Consider the following 15,706-nt stretch of genomic DNA (forward strand, 5'->3'; position numbering starts at 1 on the left):
CCGCCCGTCCGCCACAATGTCCTCCAGCCGCTTCTCGGGGGCGGCGGCGGCGGCGGTGGTGGTGGTGGTGCCAGCCCGGGCGGCCATGGGGCTGACGTGACGGGCCCCGTCGGTGTCCCGTCTCCCCGCCCCCGTCGGGGGGGGGGGGGGTGTCGGTGGGCGGCGCTCCCCGCTGGGTCAGGCCCAGTCCCCGGCCGCGGGCGGAGGGGCCGCCCGGGACAGAGAGAGAGAGAGACAGGGAGGGAGGAGCGGGGAGGGGATCCCGGGGCCGCGGCTCTCCGCATCCCGCCCCGCCTCCTCCTCCTCCTCCTCCTCCTCCTCGTCGTCAGCCCGGCCTTCTTCCCCCTCCCCCTTCCCTTTCCCCGGGCCCAGTCCGACCGCCATGGAGCGGGGCTGGGCAGCCGCCACTGCGGTGTGAGGCGCGTCGCCGCCATCCGCCTCCTCCTCCTCCTCCTCCTCCTCCTCCTCCTCCGCCGCCGCCGCCCCTCCGGGAGAGGGGAAGGGTGGCATGAGGGTCCGGTGAGAGAGGCCCGGGCCGGAGAGGAGGAGGCCCACACCAACGGGAGATGGTTCGGGCCTAGCGGAGCCGGGACGGGAGGTGAGAGACAAGGACCGAACAACCCTCCGGACCCCGCTCGCTCCCACGGGGGACGAGGGCAGGACCGACCCCCCAACCCCCGAGGGACGGGGGGCTTTTCTGGGCGAGGCCCCGCCTCTCCCCATCCCTCCCTCCCCAGGACCTCCAGGGGGAGGGGGGGATTCTCTTTTTATTTTTCATTCCTCTCCCCCCCGCGGGACCAAGTTCTTTCTGGCCAAAGACCAACCGGTTCCCCGATCCTCGGTGAGCTGCCCGGGCGTCCCCCCTCATCGCATCCCCAAATCACCCTTTTTTTTTTTTTTTAAACCTGCCCAGAATCAGCTCTAAAAAAACGCAGCGTCGATCTTCCTCCGTAAACTGAGGAAGCCCCGGTGCAGCTCGGATCGAAGGACGGCCCCGAGGAAGCCCCTTATTCTGTGTAGGAGCATCACGGGGGGGCTCCCCTTTGACCTCCCCCCCGCACCCCGAAATCAATAGCTCTCACCGAGGAGCCATCGATCGCTGAAAGTTGGATTTCGAGGCCTTTTCTCCCGCTGCTGGGTGGGGGGGGAGGGGGGTTTAATCTCCAATAATTGACGTCAGTGCTTTGTTCCTTCCACTTTGCTGTGTGTTTGAGGCTTTGAGGATGGATCAGGGGGCAGAGGAGAGTTTGGGGGAACGCCTGCTCTGCTGACAAAGGAAGGCCATCTGGGGAGACAGAGCGTTTAGTCGAGGGACACGGCGGAACTCATGGCGGAGGGCGTCATGGGGAGATGCGGGGCGGTAGGAGTGTGGACCCAGGCCCCTGGGGTAGGTTTCGTTTTCCTTCCCCGTGAAAACATCCTCGAGACTCCTCGTGCCCCCCACTCTCGGTGAAAATCGGCCTGGACCGATGCGCCGGCTTTTGGTGAAGCTCTAGGTGATCGTGGATCCATCTTTCGCCCTCTTTCTCCCCCCTCCCCCCCACATCGCCAGCGGAGACTTGTAAGGACCAAACTGTTGAGAGGGAGTTTTGTCCCCAGCCCCTCTTTCCTTACCTCTTGAGCTAGCTCTTCCAGGGTGAGTGACAGCCGGGTGAAACTCAAAAATATCTTTACTTAAGTCTCCGAATTTAGTAAATTAAAGAAGAGGCCTTCGTGGCCTGTGAGCCCGCCTAGGATGATCTCCGGTTGTAGGTTCGTCGGGAATTGTTGGCAAGTATCCACTTTAGCTCCCAACGAAACCGGCCCTTTTAAATTTCTCCCGTCCACCTGCCGGCTTGGTCGACTCTTTTTGAGCCCCCCACCATAAAAATGTGTCGCCTCCTCCCTGGTGCCCTGTGTTATCTGCTTTGATGCTAACTTCGAAATTCTCCCCCCGTAGACCGCCTTCTCCAGAGGTTGTGTCGGACTTTCTCGAGGGTTCAGTACAGTGCTCAATAAATACCCTTAATCGATTGAATGATGGAGCAAAACAAATTCAAGACTTCAGTAAATCCCAGGCAGCAGCTTGGGTTCGGTAAATACAACCGGCAGTTGTTTTTTTTTGTCAGCCCCGTAGGGGTGTTAAGGCAAGTACTTGGTTGTTTGGCGAATGAAATGAAACTTCTTTTCTTCACACAGTCACTCATTTGAGTGAGAACTGTGTTTCCTAGTTGTCTTTAGTGATCTGCTCTTCAGGTGGCCGAAGTTCGGTGGTAAAGATTCTGCGGGATGTTGGGACCTGTAATAATTGAAAAATAGTATGGTGTTAAGCTTAAAAAGAGATGGTTTTCTTGTTGGGACCTGGCAGAACCGTGTGCTTAAGGTTTGCTCTTGAGCTCAAGAATTAAAACTCTTCTTTCTTGAAAGTTCCGTAAGGCAGCACTGAGAAAACTAGAAAACTGTAGCCAATGCCTCTGTGTACAGGGTGAATTTAAAGAAAAAAATGAGTTCAGACAGTATTATCTTCCTTAGTTTACCCCAGTAGTGGAGAGAAAAATGCCTCCAAAATATTGTCTCTTCCAGATGGTAGGCGACTTTCTGGGATTCGGTGGAGCTCGAGTTGTCCAAAGAGGACTAGGTGTCCTGGGTCTTGGACTGAGTCATTGCTAGGCCAGAGAAGCCATTTGTTTGATTCTAATCTGCTGTATATTAAACCACATTCTTTCTATTTACATGGAAGATGGGAAGGCTCGTTTGGAAGAGAGAAGTTAACTCATTACCAAGTTGATTTGGGTTGGTTCACAGAAGCGGGCAGCCTCCTGACGAAGTTGTGGAGTGAGCCCCAATTCTGGTGTTATTTTCCCTAGTATAGACGAGGTCCGATTGTAAAAGCGTCTTCTCCATCCTAAAAGTATGTGTCCCTTTTGGGGCCTGAAGTTTTCTCGCCCCCGTTCTCATTTCCTCAGCTGATTTGGAAGAAAAAAAAAATATGTTTGATCATCCAGAGGGTGTTTGCCAGCCTCTTAGAGTTATTGTGAAATTGGGTGTAGTCAGTGACTAAAGGGTGTCCTTGTAGCTAGCCTGACCTGTTACCGGGCTGATTCCCCGCCTTCCCCTGCCTCCCCCACCCTGTGGGACAACTGAACATTCCCCCTATCTTAATAAGTTAAAACAAAAAAGAAACACCCAAAACCATCCCAAACCCCAACTTTGATCACCTTGGATGTTTTACAGAGAGTTTAAAGAGTACCTCTCTACAGAGCGGAGGTTGACAGTTATTTGGGTCTGTGGGGTATTGACCGAATTTTCCGAACTTTCGCTGGGCTGTCCAGACATTTCTCCTGCCTGTGGTGCTGTAGAGCTGGAGGGGTGGGAAGGTGCAGTAGGCAGGGGTTGCTAATTGCATCCAAACCGGTCACTCGCTGGCATTTATTGAGTGCTCACTGTGTACAGAGCACTGTACTAAGCGCTTGGGAAAGGACAGTACGGCAGCATTAGCAGGCACGTTCCCTGCCCATAACGAGCTGACAGTCTACCGGTTGGAAGAGGCAGTGGGGTGAAATTGTAGCCGCTTGCACCAAAGATCAATTGGCGATGTATTCTCACTTTGCCCAGCCTTTTAAATGGCTGGTACTGAATCCTGCATTCCTCCCAAATGACTTTGGTTTTTATTTTCAGTAGCTCGCCTTACCAAGTTAACTTTTAAAATCCTTTAGTACCGAGCTGTTAAAACCACCGAGTTGTTATTATTTTAATTCTGAAACTACCCGGCAAGTCTGTGGCTGGCAGAGAAAGCGTTTTGCGTGTAGTGTCCACTTAAGTCACCAGCTAGGCTTCGATAAAATTCTTTGAGCTACAGCTACAGATCCTCTTGGTGAGGATCCAAGGTTTTGTCACTTTCCATCCCCAAAGTGCTGGTGCCCTTGACTCTGTCAGAGGCACACAACTCCTTTCTTGGTGCTGTCTTTTCCCAATCCTAGACAGGTTGTCTATTTTCTAAAGGGAGATAGAGGGTCCAGTGGGATTCTTCGTGCTTGAAAGGGTTGGTTGGGTGGGAAGGGCCTGGAAATTGATAGCCTCGTATGGCATAAAATTCCTCAAGGTAGATGGCCATTTTGCCTTGGGTCTCCACTTCCCAGTTTTGGTAGAGGCTCAAGGCTCACCTGGAACTGGCCTCGGTGCTTGGAACAGACCCTTTGAATTTGAACTGATCTGGACTTGTACCACCAGGGCCAGGCTATTTTCCTTGGGTGTGGCCAGGGAAAATAATGGAACAATAAGAAGAAGAAGTAGAAGAAGAATTGTGGTATTTAAGCACTTGCTATGTGCCAGGCACAGTAGTAAGTTCGAGGGTGGGTGCAAGCAAATTGGGTTGGACACAGTCCCTGTCCCACAGGGAATTCACAGTCTCAATCCCCATTTTGCAGATGAGGTAACTGAGGCCCAGAGAAGTAAAGTGACTTACCCAAGGTCACACAGCAGACAAGCGGCGGAGCCAGGATAAGAACCCGGGTCCTTCCGATTCCCAGGCCCGTGCTGTACCCACTAGGCCACGCTGCTCCTCTGTATTAACAACTGTATTTGAATTCTCTCCTCCAAGAGGCCTTCCCTGACTAAGCCCTTCTTTCTTGTCCTGCTCCCTATTGCTTCACCCAGACTTGCTCCCTTTATTCATCACCCCCTCCCAGCCCCACAGCACTGATGTCCAGATCTGTCATTTGTATTAATGTCTCTCTTTCCCCCCGGCCCCCAGCTGAAAGCTCATTGTGGGCAGGGAATGTGTCTGTTTATTGGTATGTCGTCTTCTCCCAAACACTCGGTACAGTGCTCTGCAGGCAGTAAGTGCTCAATACATTTGATTGACCGGGAGGATGATATGGATTCATTTTGAGATGCAGCGTGGCCGGTGGCTGGGAATCGAAGGTCCTGGGTTCATTCAGTACAGTGCTCTCCACACAGTAAGCGCTCAATAAATGCCATAGAATGAATTCACTTTTTAAGCCCTTACTGTGTGCAGAGCACTGTACTTAGCACTGGGGAAAGTATACTACAACAATAAACAGTGACATTCTCTGCCCACCAGAGGCTTTCTAATCCGGGCTCTGCCACTTTTCTGCTGTGTGACCTTGGCTAAGTCACTTCACTTCCTGTGCCTCGGGTGCCTCGTCTGTAAATTGGGAGTTACCTCACTTGTAAATCTGTAATAATAATAATGGTATTTGTTAAGTGCTTACTATGTGCAGAGCCCTGTTCTAAGCGCTGGGGTAGATATAGGGTAATCAGGTTGTCTCACGTGAGGCTCCCGGTCTTCATCCCCATTTTACAGATGAGGTAACTGAGGCCCAGAGAAGTGAAGGGACTTGCCCACAGTTACACAGCCTACAAGTGGCGGATCCGGGATTCGAACCCATGACCTCTGGCCTCTGACTCCCAAGCCCGGCCTCTTTCCACTGAGTCACGCTGCTTCCCTCCTATGGGATATAGACTGTGTCCAACCCGATTACCTTCTATCTATCCCAGCACTTAGTGCCTGGAACATATTAAGCACTTGACGAATACCATAAGAAAAAAAAGGAGTGTTAACGTTTGGGTGAGTTTTAAGGAAAAGGAATCAGGAGTAGCTGGGGAAGGTGAGAAGGAAGACTTCTTGATAAATTGTAACTAAGAAGTATTGCCACGTTGCGCAGGGCTTGGGGGAGAAAATTTGATAATCAAAATTGAAATGGTTTACCAAAGTTTATCAGATTTCAGTAAACAGTGGAGGATCAGATTCACTGAAATTTAATTTGGACTGAAAGGACTCCTCAGAGAAACTTCGGAAGCCATTTATCCTTAGTGTTGGTCCTTGATTATGTAAAGTACACCTCTCCTCCTTGCCCTCTTAATTCTGGTTGTAGTGTTTAACGCAGTGTATCACTTAAATTTTGTCATTGCTACAGGGTATCTTTCATCCTAATTCCCTATTATATCATTATAGATTATCTGGAAAGTCTCTAAATATACTGCATGTATACTTGTTTCCTGTTGAGTTTCTGCCGTTTAAAAGACACTGGGTTAGTTAACCAGTTGTTGCAACAGTGTAGGAAAACTTTTTTTGTTGTAAAATGAAGGATTTTTAGCATCATTAAAAAAAGATGACACATGGAGGGAATGCTGTTGAGTGCAAGAGGACTCTTCTTAAACTGAGAGTTGGTTTCCATCCTGGCTCTGCCACTGGGTTTTTTCTGAGTTCTCCAAGTCATTGACTTGTACTTGGAGTCTTCTCTCATACGTGGGAATTACATTTATTTGGCGTTATATGGTCCTATTTAATGAAGTTCAAGACACGTGATCAAATTGGAAAGTTTCAGTTGGAAGACATTGAGACCGAAGAGAAGGCTGACAGTCACGTTACAAGGTTCGCCGATACTTTGAAAAATGTTACACTGTACCCTTCCTTGTTTTTTCTCTCTTTCATGCAACTTGAACAATGGAAAAAATGCTTCTTCATTTTACTTGTTAGTTTTTGTGCTATATCAGTGTTTAGACAGCAGTCCTTGCAGGAAAATGTTTAAATTTGGCTTAATGGACATTTTTGATCCCCATTGTTTTTATTCCTTCTGGGTGTGTTTATTTCAGATACAGGATTTGGCCCTAAAACAACCTGACAGCTTTTCCAGTTGCCGTGGGCCATAGAGGGAGTTTGCAGCGAAGCTGGAATGCCCAGATAATCTGTTTTATGTTGCTTGATTGGAGTCTCCTTGACTAGAGTGTGCCTTATCAGAATTGGTTGCATTTTGGACAACTATTAATTAGCACGTTGTGTGCCAAAAGAGTGATAGGAATGTAGATATTTGACTTGTTGAGGAAATTGCAGACATTTTCAGCCTTGGAAATTTTTAGGAATGAAAAGTTACTTCTTTTCAGCTGGAAATTTGGGTAGCCCCATTTTAGTAGCAGTCGTGCTCTTTCCCATACTGGCTAATACTAAAGGAACTCATGGCAAAAGTTGAAAATCCAAATACGTATCTGTTTTTATATTTTGAGGAGTCTCATATAATATACGTGAGGTATACGTTGGAGGGAAGTAAGCAGGGAGCTGCCCTGCTCTTGGGTGATTAATGGTTTTTGATAAAAACCCAGGAAGTAGGGATTAAACGCAACTCAGTCGATTGAATTTACTGAGCACCTACTGCATGCAGAGCACCATCCTAAGCGCTTGGGTGAGTACAATAGAGACCTCCCCTACCCACAACAAGCTTACAGTTTAAAAGGGGAGACAGACGTCAATATATAAAAAAAAATTACGGGCATGTATCTAAGTGTTGTGGGGCTGAGGCGGGGGCGACTAAAGGGTGTAAATCCAGTGTAAGGACTCTGTGCCGTTACCTTCTCTGATAAAATGTTGGTGGTGTTTTAAGCTTGCCTTAACAGGTGATAGCGACTAAAGGTGAAGGTGAAGACCTTTAAACTTGTGGCCAAATTAGTTATATTTGATAAGCAACGTAAGTTCTTAGGATTTTTTTTCCCCTATGTTTTATACTGGCGAGACTTACCTTTTCCTTCTGTTAATCATAGTAAATAAATAATAAATAAATAAATTTTAAAAATAAGGGGGGAACAAGGGGGAAATTTTGAGCCAGTACCTCCAGGGTGTTGCCAGAACTTTGGTTTTTAACATTCACACTTATTGCACATCCAGTGGTGCACTTTGATGTTTGCAGAGTAAGGGGAAGATCTGGTGCCTGGTTTGCGTGTTTGTAGTCAAAAGGGGCAGTTGAGGTACTGACACACCCCTGATAATATCTCTCTACATGAAAGTGTTAGCAGTCAGTGGTATTTAGCTCTTACTGTGTGCCCAACATTGTTCTAAGTGCTTGGGAAAGTACAGTGCAGCAAAGCTGGAAGATGCCTTCCCTGCCAACAAGAAGCTTACAGTCTACAGATAAAGGAGTGCTTTCAGAGTAAATATGTCAAGTTTGAAACAAAAGGACCTGGAAGAAACACTTCTGACCTGATTTGTTTTTAGTATAGACTCATTAGTTGGTGAATAAGGGGCAGTTGCTTCAAATTAGGCCTTTGTTATAGGTGGCCTCTTGTCTCTGTGTGAATACAATTGCCAGAGACTCTCAGGCCATTTAGAAATCAAGGGAGCAAAATGATCAACCTTTGCTTAGCCAGGGAGAGATTCAAGTGGGAAGAGTTTTGAGTTGGTTTTAAAGAAGAGGTCCTCGAACTTTTTTGTACCAATTTATTGAGGCAAAAGACCCCAGGTAATCATCCTCTCCTGCCACTTCAACTTCCTGGAAGTGAAAAGAGCTGGCACACCAAACCCTGCTTCTGGAGGCCTGCTCCCCTCCCTCAAGGAGAGTGACCACTGTGTAAGAACTATTGTTTTAAAAGTTTGGAAGGGAGACGGATTGGGACGGGACAGGACTGGAACACCATTGAGGCGTTTTTTGGTTGAAGCACAGATGAGAAAGTAGTGAGAAAATGAGGGCGGGTCGGTAGGGTGAGACAAGTCGATGAGAGTCTCTGATGAAATTTAACCTGATGTCCCAGGCAACTGGGAACTACTCTAGGGTTCTGAGAGCCATGTGAGATCTTCCTGGAGTCGTCATCAGTGGTATTTATTGAGAACTTACTCTGTGCTGAACACCGTACTAAGCGCTTGGGAGAGTTCAGTATGACAGAACTGTGGTAGACGTGTTCCCTGCCCACAGTGAGCTTACAGTGTAGAGGTGGAGACAGATATTAATGAAAATGTCTGTCTGAAGTCTCATTTTGATTATGGTATAGACGGTGGTAATGTTGAAAATGCTTTTGGGAACGGGGAGGCTGGCAAAAGGGAGATTGCAGTAGCCCAAGTTAGAGAGTTCAGTGGTAGGAATGAAGGAGAAGAGCTGAAATCTGCGTGAGAGAGGAAGGAGCCTCCTGCCTTGGCAGTTCACTGGTTGTGGGAGGTGAAGATAAATGAAGTCTCAAACAAGGTTTAAACTAGTTGGTTCTGCTGAAGGAGGAGTTAAGCAAGGGAGCCAGGTTGGGGCAAGGAAAAATAAACAGCTCCAGGGTTTTTTTGTTTTGCCTTTTGGTGGTTGGCTGAGTACCCAATGGAGATGTAACTTGTTTCTCCATTTACTAACCTTCACATTTATATTACCCTTTTTTTTTTTCAGAAGAAACAGTCAAAGGAGATGAAATCTTAAGTGCTCAACCCACACATCTCCAAGTATTTCCAAGATTAGTATCTTTATTTTTAGCATCTTTTTATGTAATTCATTTTAAAAATTATCTCAGGGTGGGGAAAAATGAGTTCTCACTTTGAAATAATGTGCCACACTTATGGAACAGGTGCATAAAAGTTGCAGGTCAGGCAGCTCATAGCTCTTTTCTTTCAAACCTTTGTTACGGCCTCCCTCTCATTCCAAATAAGAAAGATGGTTCAGGTAGCTCCCTGAAAGTGGAATGTAATCGAAAGTAGATAGGATGAAACAACTGCTGGAGTAGGCAGAGTGCTCAGAGTACACCCCACTTCCACATGCGGTCTAACTTTGGGACTTCCTTGTGAATTGAGAATATGGTGCCTTAGTCAAGAAATTAATAAGCGCTCCTAGAAGATAGATCCCCCTTTTAGATATTGAGGCTGTAAGAAGAAATCACCAGACGAGGTGCCTGCCCTCTATTTTCTTCCCCCAAGCATTTAGTACAGTGCTCTGCATGGACCAAGCGCTCAATAAATACTCTTGAAGGAGCCTAAAAAAATAGTGAAACACAAAGATAGAGAGAAGCAGTATGACTTGGTGGAAGGAGCATGGGCCTGAGAATCACAGGACCCGGGTTCTTATTCCAGCTCTGCCACTTACCTGCTGTGTGACCTTGGGACTTAACGTCTCTGTGCTTCAGTTTCCTCTTCTCTAAAATACCTGTTCAATACCTGTTCTCTCTCCTACTTAGTACAGTTTTCTCTCCAACCCTTAATACAGTGCTTGGCACGTGGTAAGCACTTAGCACATATTAATATTGTTATATAAATTGTGAGCCCCATGTGGTCAGGGACTATTTTGACCCTGAATTGTCTTCTTACTGAGGCACTTATATCCCACGATTACTATTATTAATAATAATAAAGAAACATTTATGTTCAGGACAGAGGCTGGAGGTTGTCGGAATGATTCTTGGGCCTAGAGTCCCATAGGTAGGTACGACTGAATGAATAGTAAGTTTTCAGAGAGCAGGAGAGTTTTTGTAGAACTTGGATGAAGAGGAGCGAGGAGGTTAATTCCTCTTGAAGGAAACGGTATGTGCAGGGGAGTGTTTTGGAGGGGAGTTTGGAGGGGAGATTAGCCTGGCAGGAAGTGGAGAATGAGAGATCCTGGCGCACAAAGATTATGTAGAGTCTCCCATCCCCGAACAACAGATGAACCTTGTTCCTCTCGGCCGGGAACCCGTACGAAGGAATCGGTTATAATGCCTAGTGGGTCGTGCCTCTCTCGCTCCTGCCTGGTCACAGAGGGCAGGTAGCAGGCTGGCGGGCAGTGATGCAGCACACCGAGAAGGGCACGCAATGGTTGTAACGCGCAGGACCCTTTTACTGTCAGCCGAGCGGCCCGAGTGGGTGAGGGTCTCTGTCCAACCTGATTACCTTATATCTACCTCAGCTGTCTCTTCTCTCAGGGTCACATCTGGAGAGTTTCCAGTACTCTACCAGTCTCGACTGCGGGAGGGAGTGTCAAGTAGAGGCCTATCCATTCCAGCCCTAGCTGGGGCAGTGGCTAGCGAGTGGAAGGCATTCTGTGACAAGTCAGAACTCACCAGGGCAGCAGCGGCAGGGGAGAGAGTCAGGGCAGAAACTCAAGTTGACTGTGCGGAAGGAGGCGATGCTAAACCGCCTCCATGTTTTTACCAAGAAAACTCTATGGATACGCTACCAGAACGATTGCAGACGAAGGAGAAATGCGTCCGTGGCATCACTACGGGTCAAAGATGACTCGACAGCATAAGACAAGACTCCAGCTGTTGGTACGGTGTCTGGCACAAAGTAAGCACTTAGCAAGTACCATTCCAAAAAAAAAAAAAGCTACTGCCACACACAGGGCTGATGCTGGCAGTTGTTGGGGTACCCGCCTCAGTAGCCGTGGTGCTCTTTGCAGTTCATGCTTACCAGCTATTTTGAGGATTCCTACCGAGCCTGCCTACCCATGGCATCCAGGATTGCTTAGAGTTGGGAGATGAGTGACTAGACCAGGGTCGATATGGGAGTTTTGATTTGTCCTGAGCAACAGTAGGGAGTCGTAGATTTCCAGGAGGAAAGCAGTGGCGTCAGAAGGACACGTGGAAGCATTTAAAAAAAATGTGTAGTGGTTTACAAATAAAAATGAGGTTTATTGAATTACCTATGAAAATTAGTCTTGAGGCCTTAGGAACAAAAATGTAAATTGGCTTTTGAAAGGATCTATTAATTGTTTTCTCTCGGAAGGCTTAAAAATAACATTCCTATAACTCTCAAATACTTTCTTTTGAAACGTAAGCAAAAACCGTGCTTCCCAAATGGGTGGTATGAGGCAAATATGCATAGTCATTCATTCATTCAATAGTATTTATTGAGCACTTACTATGTGCAGAGCACTGTACTAAGCGCTTGGAAGGTACAAATCGGTAACAGAGACAGTCCCTGCCCTTTGACGGGCTTACAGTCTAATCGGGGCAGACAGACAGACAAGAACAATGGCAATAAATAGAATCTAGGGGAAGGACATCTCATTAAAACAATAGCAAATAAATAGAATCAGGGTGATATACATCTCATTAACAAAATAAATAGGGTGATGAAGATATATACAGTTGAGCGGATGAGTACATTGCTGCCGGGATGGGACGGGAGGGGGGAGGAGCAGAGGGAAAGGGGGGAGAAGAGGATTTAGCTGCGGAGAGGTGAAAGGGGGAGTAGAGGGAGCAGAGGGACAAGGGCTCAGTCTGGGAAGGCCTCTTGGAGGAGGTGAGCTTTAAGTAGGGTTTTGAAGAGGGGAAGAGAATTAGTTTGGCAGAGGTGAGGAGGGAGGACGTTCCAGGACCGTGGGAGGACGTGGCCCAGGGATCGATGGCGGGATAGGCGAGAATGGGGGACGGTGAGGAAGTGGGCGGCAGAGGAGCGGAGCGTGAGGGGTGGGCAGTGGAAAGAGAGAAGGGAGGAGAGGTAAGAAGGGGCAAGGTGATGGACAGCCTTGAAGCTTAGAGTGAGAGTCTAGTCTCTCATAGTCTGTTGCCCCTGCCTGTAGTGTTATTTTAATGCCGCACTCCCTTACTAGACTTAAGTTCCTCAAGGGCAGGGATCACTTCTACCAACATTCGTAGTCTCTCAAGTCCTAAATACAGTGCTGTGCACACAGTAAGTGGTCAGCGCTCAATCAGTACCATTGATGGAGCTTGCATTGCTTCACTTCAATAAGTCATTGGTATTTATTGAGTTTTTGCTGTGTACAGACTTGTGTACTAAAGTGCTCACTTTCACTAATTCATTGGACTTCCCCAAACCCTTGCCAGTATTATCCTTAAACATCAACTCTAAAATTAACATTATTCATGCAGTTCTTGATTCAAGATTCTCTTTTTGTCTGTCTTACAAAACAAGTCTCACCAAGTCTTAGTCATAAAATAAGTCCCTACTTTCTGTTTGTTTTTATGGGAATTTAAATTGTGAAGGCAAAAGCTGTAAATAAGATTTATAAAGTTAACCATATGGCTTGAACTGTTTTGGAGCCTAGACAATTTATTCTTACACGAGAAAGCTTTCATAAAATTAAATTTTTAAAAATGGATAGGGGAAGAGGAAAATCTTTATCCATGGTACATTACTGACCAGTATTTAAATTTAAAGATCTGGAAACTTTTTTTTTCAGTTTTAAGTATTTGCACTGACAAAAAACCCTGGTACTTAGACTGTATTTTACCATTTTCAGCCGCAGAGATGATTTAACTGTATATACCTTTTACATTTGCTTCCTTTTAAAGACAGCTGAATTTTTTTTAAAAAGGTTTACTTTAGTATTCCACATTAGAAATTTTGGCAGTCCTAAATATTTCCAAGTTTTCCCAGAATGAACCCGGTTTTTATGAACTGAATTTCACACAAGTATTTTTGCAAATATGTTCACATAGAAATGTGTAATTTTTGTAAAGTCTTTCAGTATTGGCAGACACTAATTGGAAAGATTCACAGGTAATGCAAATTTTAATGAATGAGTGTGCTTAAATTTACTTTTAATGCCAGACTGTAATTTTATAAAGGGAATGGATGTCACCTCCAGACAAAGCAAATAGCATACCCAAAACTCACAAGTACATAGAAAAGAAATGATGATCTTTGATGATAGACAAGCTATTTAAAAAACAAAATTTCTAAAACAGTATAGGATACTGTTAGGATGCTTCTTCCTCCCAGTTAGAGCCCCATGAGGGCTAGGGACCATGTCCAATATGTTTGATTTGTATCTACCCCACAGTTAGAACAATGTTTGACACATAAAAAGCACCTAGCAAATACCTTAAAAAACCCCCCAAAACCAAAAAAACCCAAACCTGGAGTTTGAAAGCCTGCACTCTTTTGACATGGGACGTTCTTCACGCTAATGCTGTCTTGTGGACTCACCTAGTTCACTCTGCAGCCCAGATCATTTTTATAAAACGTGATTTGGTACGTCTCCCGACTCAGAAACTTTCAATAGTTGCCCATTCCTTTCCACATCAAGCAGAAACTCCTGACCATTAAATTTAAGTCCATCAAACACCTCTCATATTATTTTATTTCTTATTATTTTATTATTACAACTCCCCTAACAAGAAATGAGTAAAGGACACGTTTGGCTGGCAGATGGTTTGAGTTGAGAGACTGTCAGGAAAAAGGAAATGTAAAACTTGACATTTTTCATCAAACTTCCTTAGCTTTATTTCAAGAAAGTTTGAAATTAAGGAAGGTGGGGTCATTTAGGAAACCAACTCTTAACAAGTCAGTATTATTATAGAAATTCCTTTGTGATGCCATTCTGAGTTCTTACAATCAAAAACCTAAAACACTGTCCATCCTACAGTAGAGAGGTAGGGACCCCCCCCCATGCCCTTTATTTTGTGCTTTTTCAATCAATCAGTGGTACTTACTAAGCACTTAATATGTGCAGAGCACTGTACTAAGCGCTAGGGAGAATACAATACAATAGACATGTTCCGAAGTGTTCTGAAATTTTAATGCCAGTGTTTTTTATAATGCTTTCTCAGTAATGTTCCACTTTTGCATCACATATGCTGCAACTAGCATATGTATGTACAGTGTTTTTGGTACGCCTGGGCCCACTGCACAAGTTAACTCCACACACACCCACAAATACACACACACACACACACACACACACACACATGCCTGTGTTTTGAGTTGTATCATTGATTACTTGAGGGGTAACCACATCGTGACTTCAAAGCACGTTTCTGAAAGTGAAGACTGTGGAGCTGTCGTGTACCAGATCCCGAAGGCTTGAACAGGACCATGCAGGCGGTCAAAGAGAAGAGGATTGCCCCAGGAAAGAGACTTAGCATGGATGACTTAGAACCAGCCAGCATTGATTAGTCTGGTTGCATCTCACCAGGAAGAGCCGGATGTAGAGCTGATTAGCGTGGACCGGCGGAAAGTGCTAGAGGAAGATCATGCCGGTGACACTGATGAAGATGCACCCGTCAGGATCTGAATCGTAGCCCACCTTGGATATGCATTTGAACCGTTGGAAGATACGGGTTGGGTTTTTCCAAAAAGCCATCCGGATGTGAACCGACAGGCAGTCCACGACCATCAAGAGCTTGGCACAAGGCAGCAGACTCCCACAAAGAACCGCAGGCTGAACAGAGACGAGAACAAGAAGCAACTGAAGCTTGATTTCGTTGCCATTCGAAGCTCTTCCGAAGCTTCCATCTGCCAAGGGCACAACCAGTGCAGCATCTTCAAATTCAGTAGTTTCTACGGGTCTTGCTGGGCACAAGGAGCATGATCAGCTTCTGTGACGTGTTCATCAAGGCTGAAGAGAAACAAATAGCAAGCGTCGAAAGCAGATCCGGAAGCCCTTAGATTTTTGTTTTTAATGACTATACATGTAAAAATTGTAAATTATTTATACTTTCCCGCTTCGTAGAAGTTAATAAGTAGGATCAACTGTTTTCAGGTTTTTTATGACTGCATTCTAAAAAACTCATTCCAGTCAAATTTTTTTGTGTTAGGTACACATAAGCACACTTTTTAGTTTCCCATAGGAAAAAATGTAAGCTTTATTTCTCTTTAACCTACAGTTTCATAGAACCAACTAAGAGTGATCATTGGGTCTCTACTCCAGAACTTTACTAATTATCAGAAATGATTTAATTCCAAGAAGATGGGACAGCATAAGACTTTACCCCAGGGAACAGTGACTCTTGAACTTGTCTGCCAACTTTGTAATATTATACTTCCCGAGCCTTTACTACAGAATTCTGTGTATAGTAAGTGCTTAATAAATGTGATTGATTGATTGACTTGACCTGTTAATTGGCTAGTACCCAGTGACAAACTTGTGGAAAAATTGATCTTGCTAGAAGAATTCGGAAAGAATCAGGAAATATAATTATTGATGGTTCAGATCCGTGACAGGAGCAGTGTGGCTTAGTAGAAAGAGCACAGGACCCAATGTCAGGAGACCTGAGTTCTAATCCCCGTTCCACCATTTGCCCACTGTGT

General features: G+C 45.7%; 1 protein-coding gene across 2 annotated transcripts in view; it reads left to right on the plus strand.

Moving 5' to 3' along the window:
• The first annotated feature begins 265 nt into the window (after positions 1 to 265).
• The window catches only part of AFF4 (AF4/FMR2 family member 4), a 106,924-nt gene continuing 91,483 nt past the window's right edge, over positions 266 to 15,706 (plus strand). For both annotated transcript variants that reach the window (XM_029051767.2, XM_029051768.2), the window contains exon 1: positions 266 to 598. The gene's annotated coding sequence lies outside the window, so the exon portion shown is untranslated. The remainder of the gene's footprint in view (positions 599 to 15,706) is intronic.

Source organism: Ornithorhynchus anatinus, chromosome X1 (genome assembly GCF_004115215.2).
Source record: "Ornithorhynchus anatinus isolate Pmale09 chromosome X1, mOrnAna1.pri.v4, whole genome shotgun sequence".
Lineage (NCBI taxonomy): Eukaryota > Metazoa > Chordata > Mammalia > Monotremata > Ornithorhynchidae > Ornithorhynchus > Ornithorhynchus anatinus.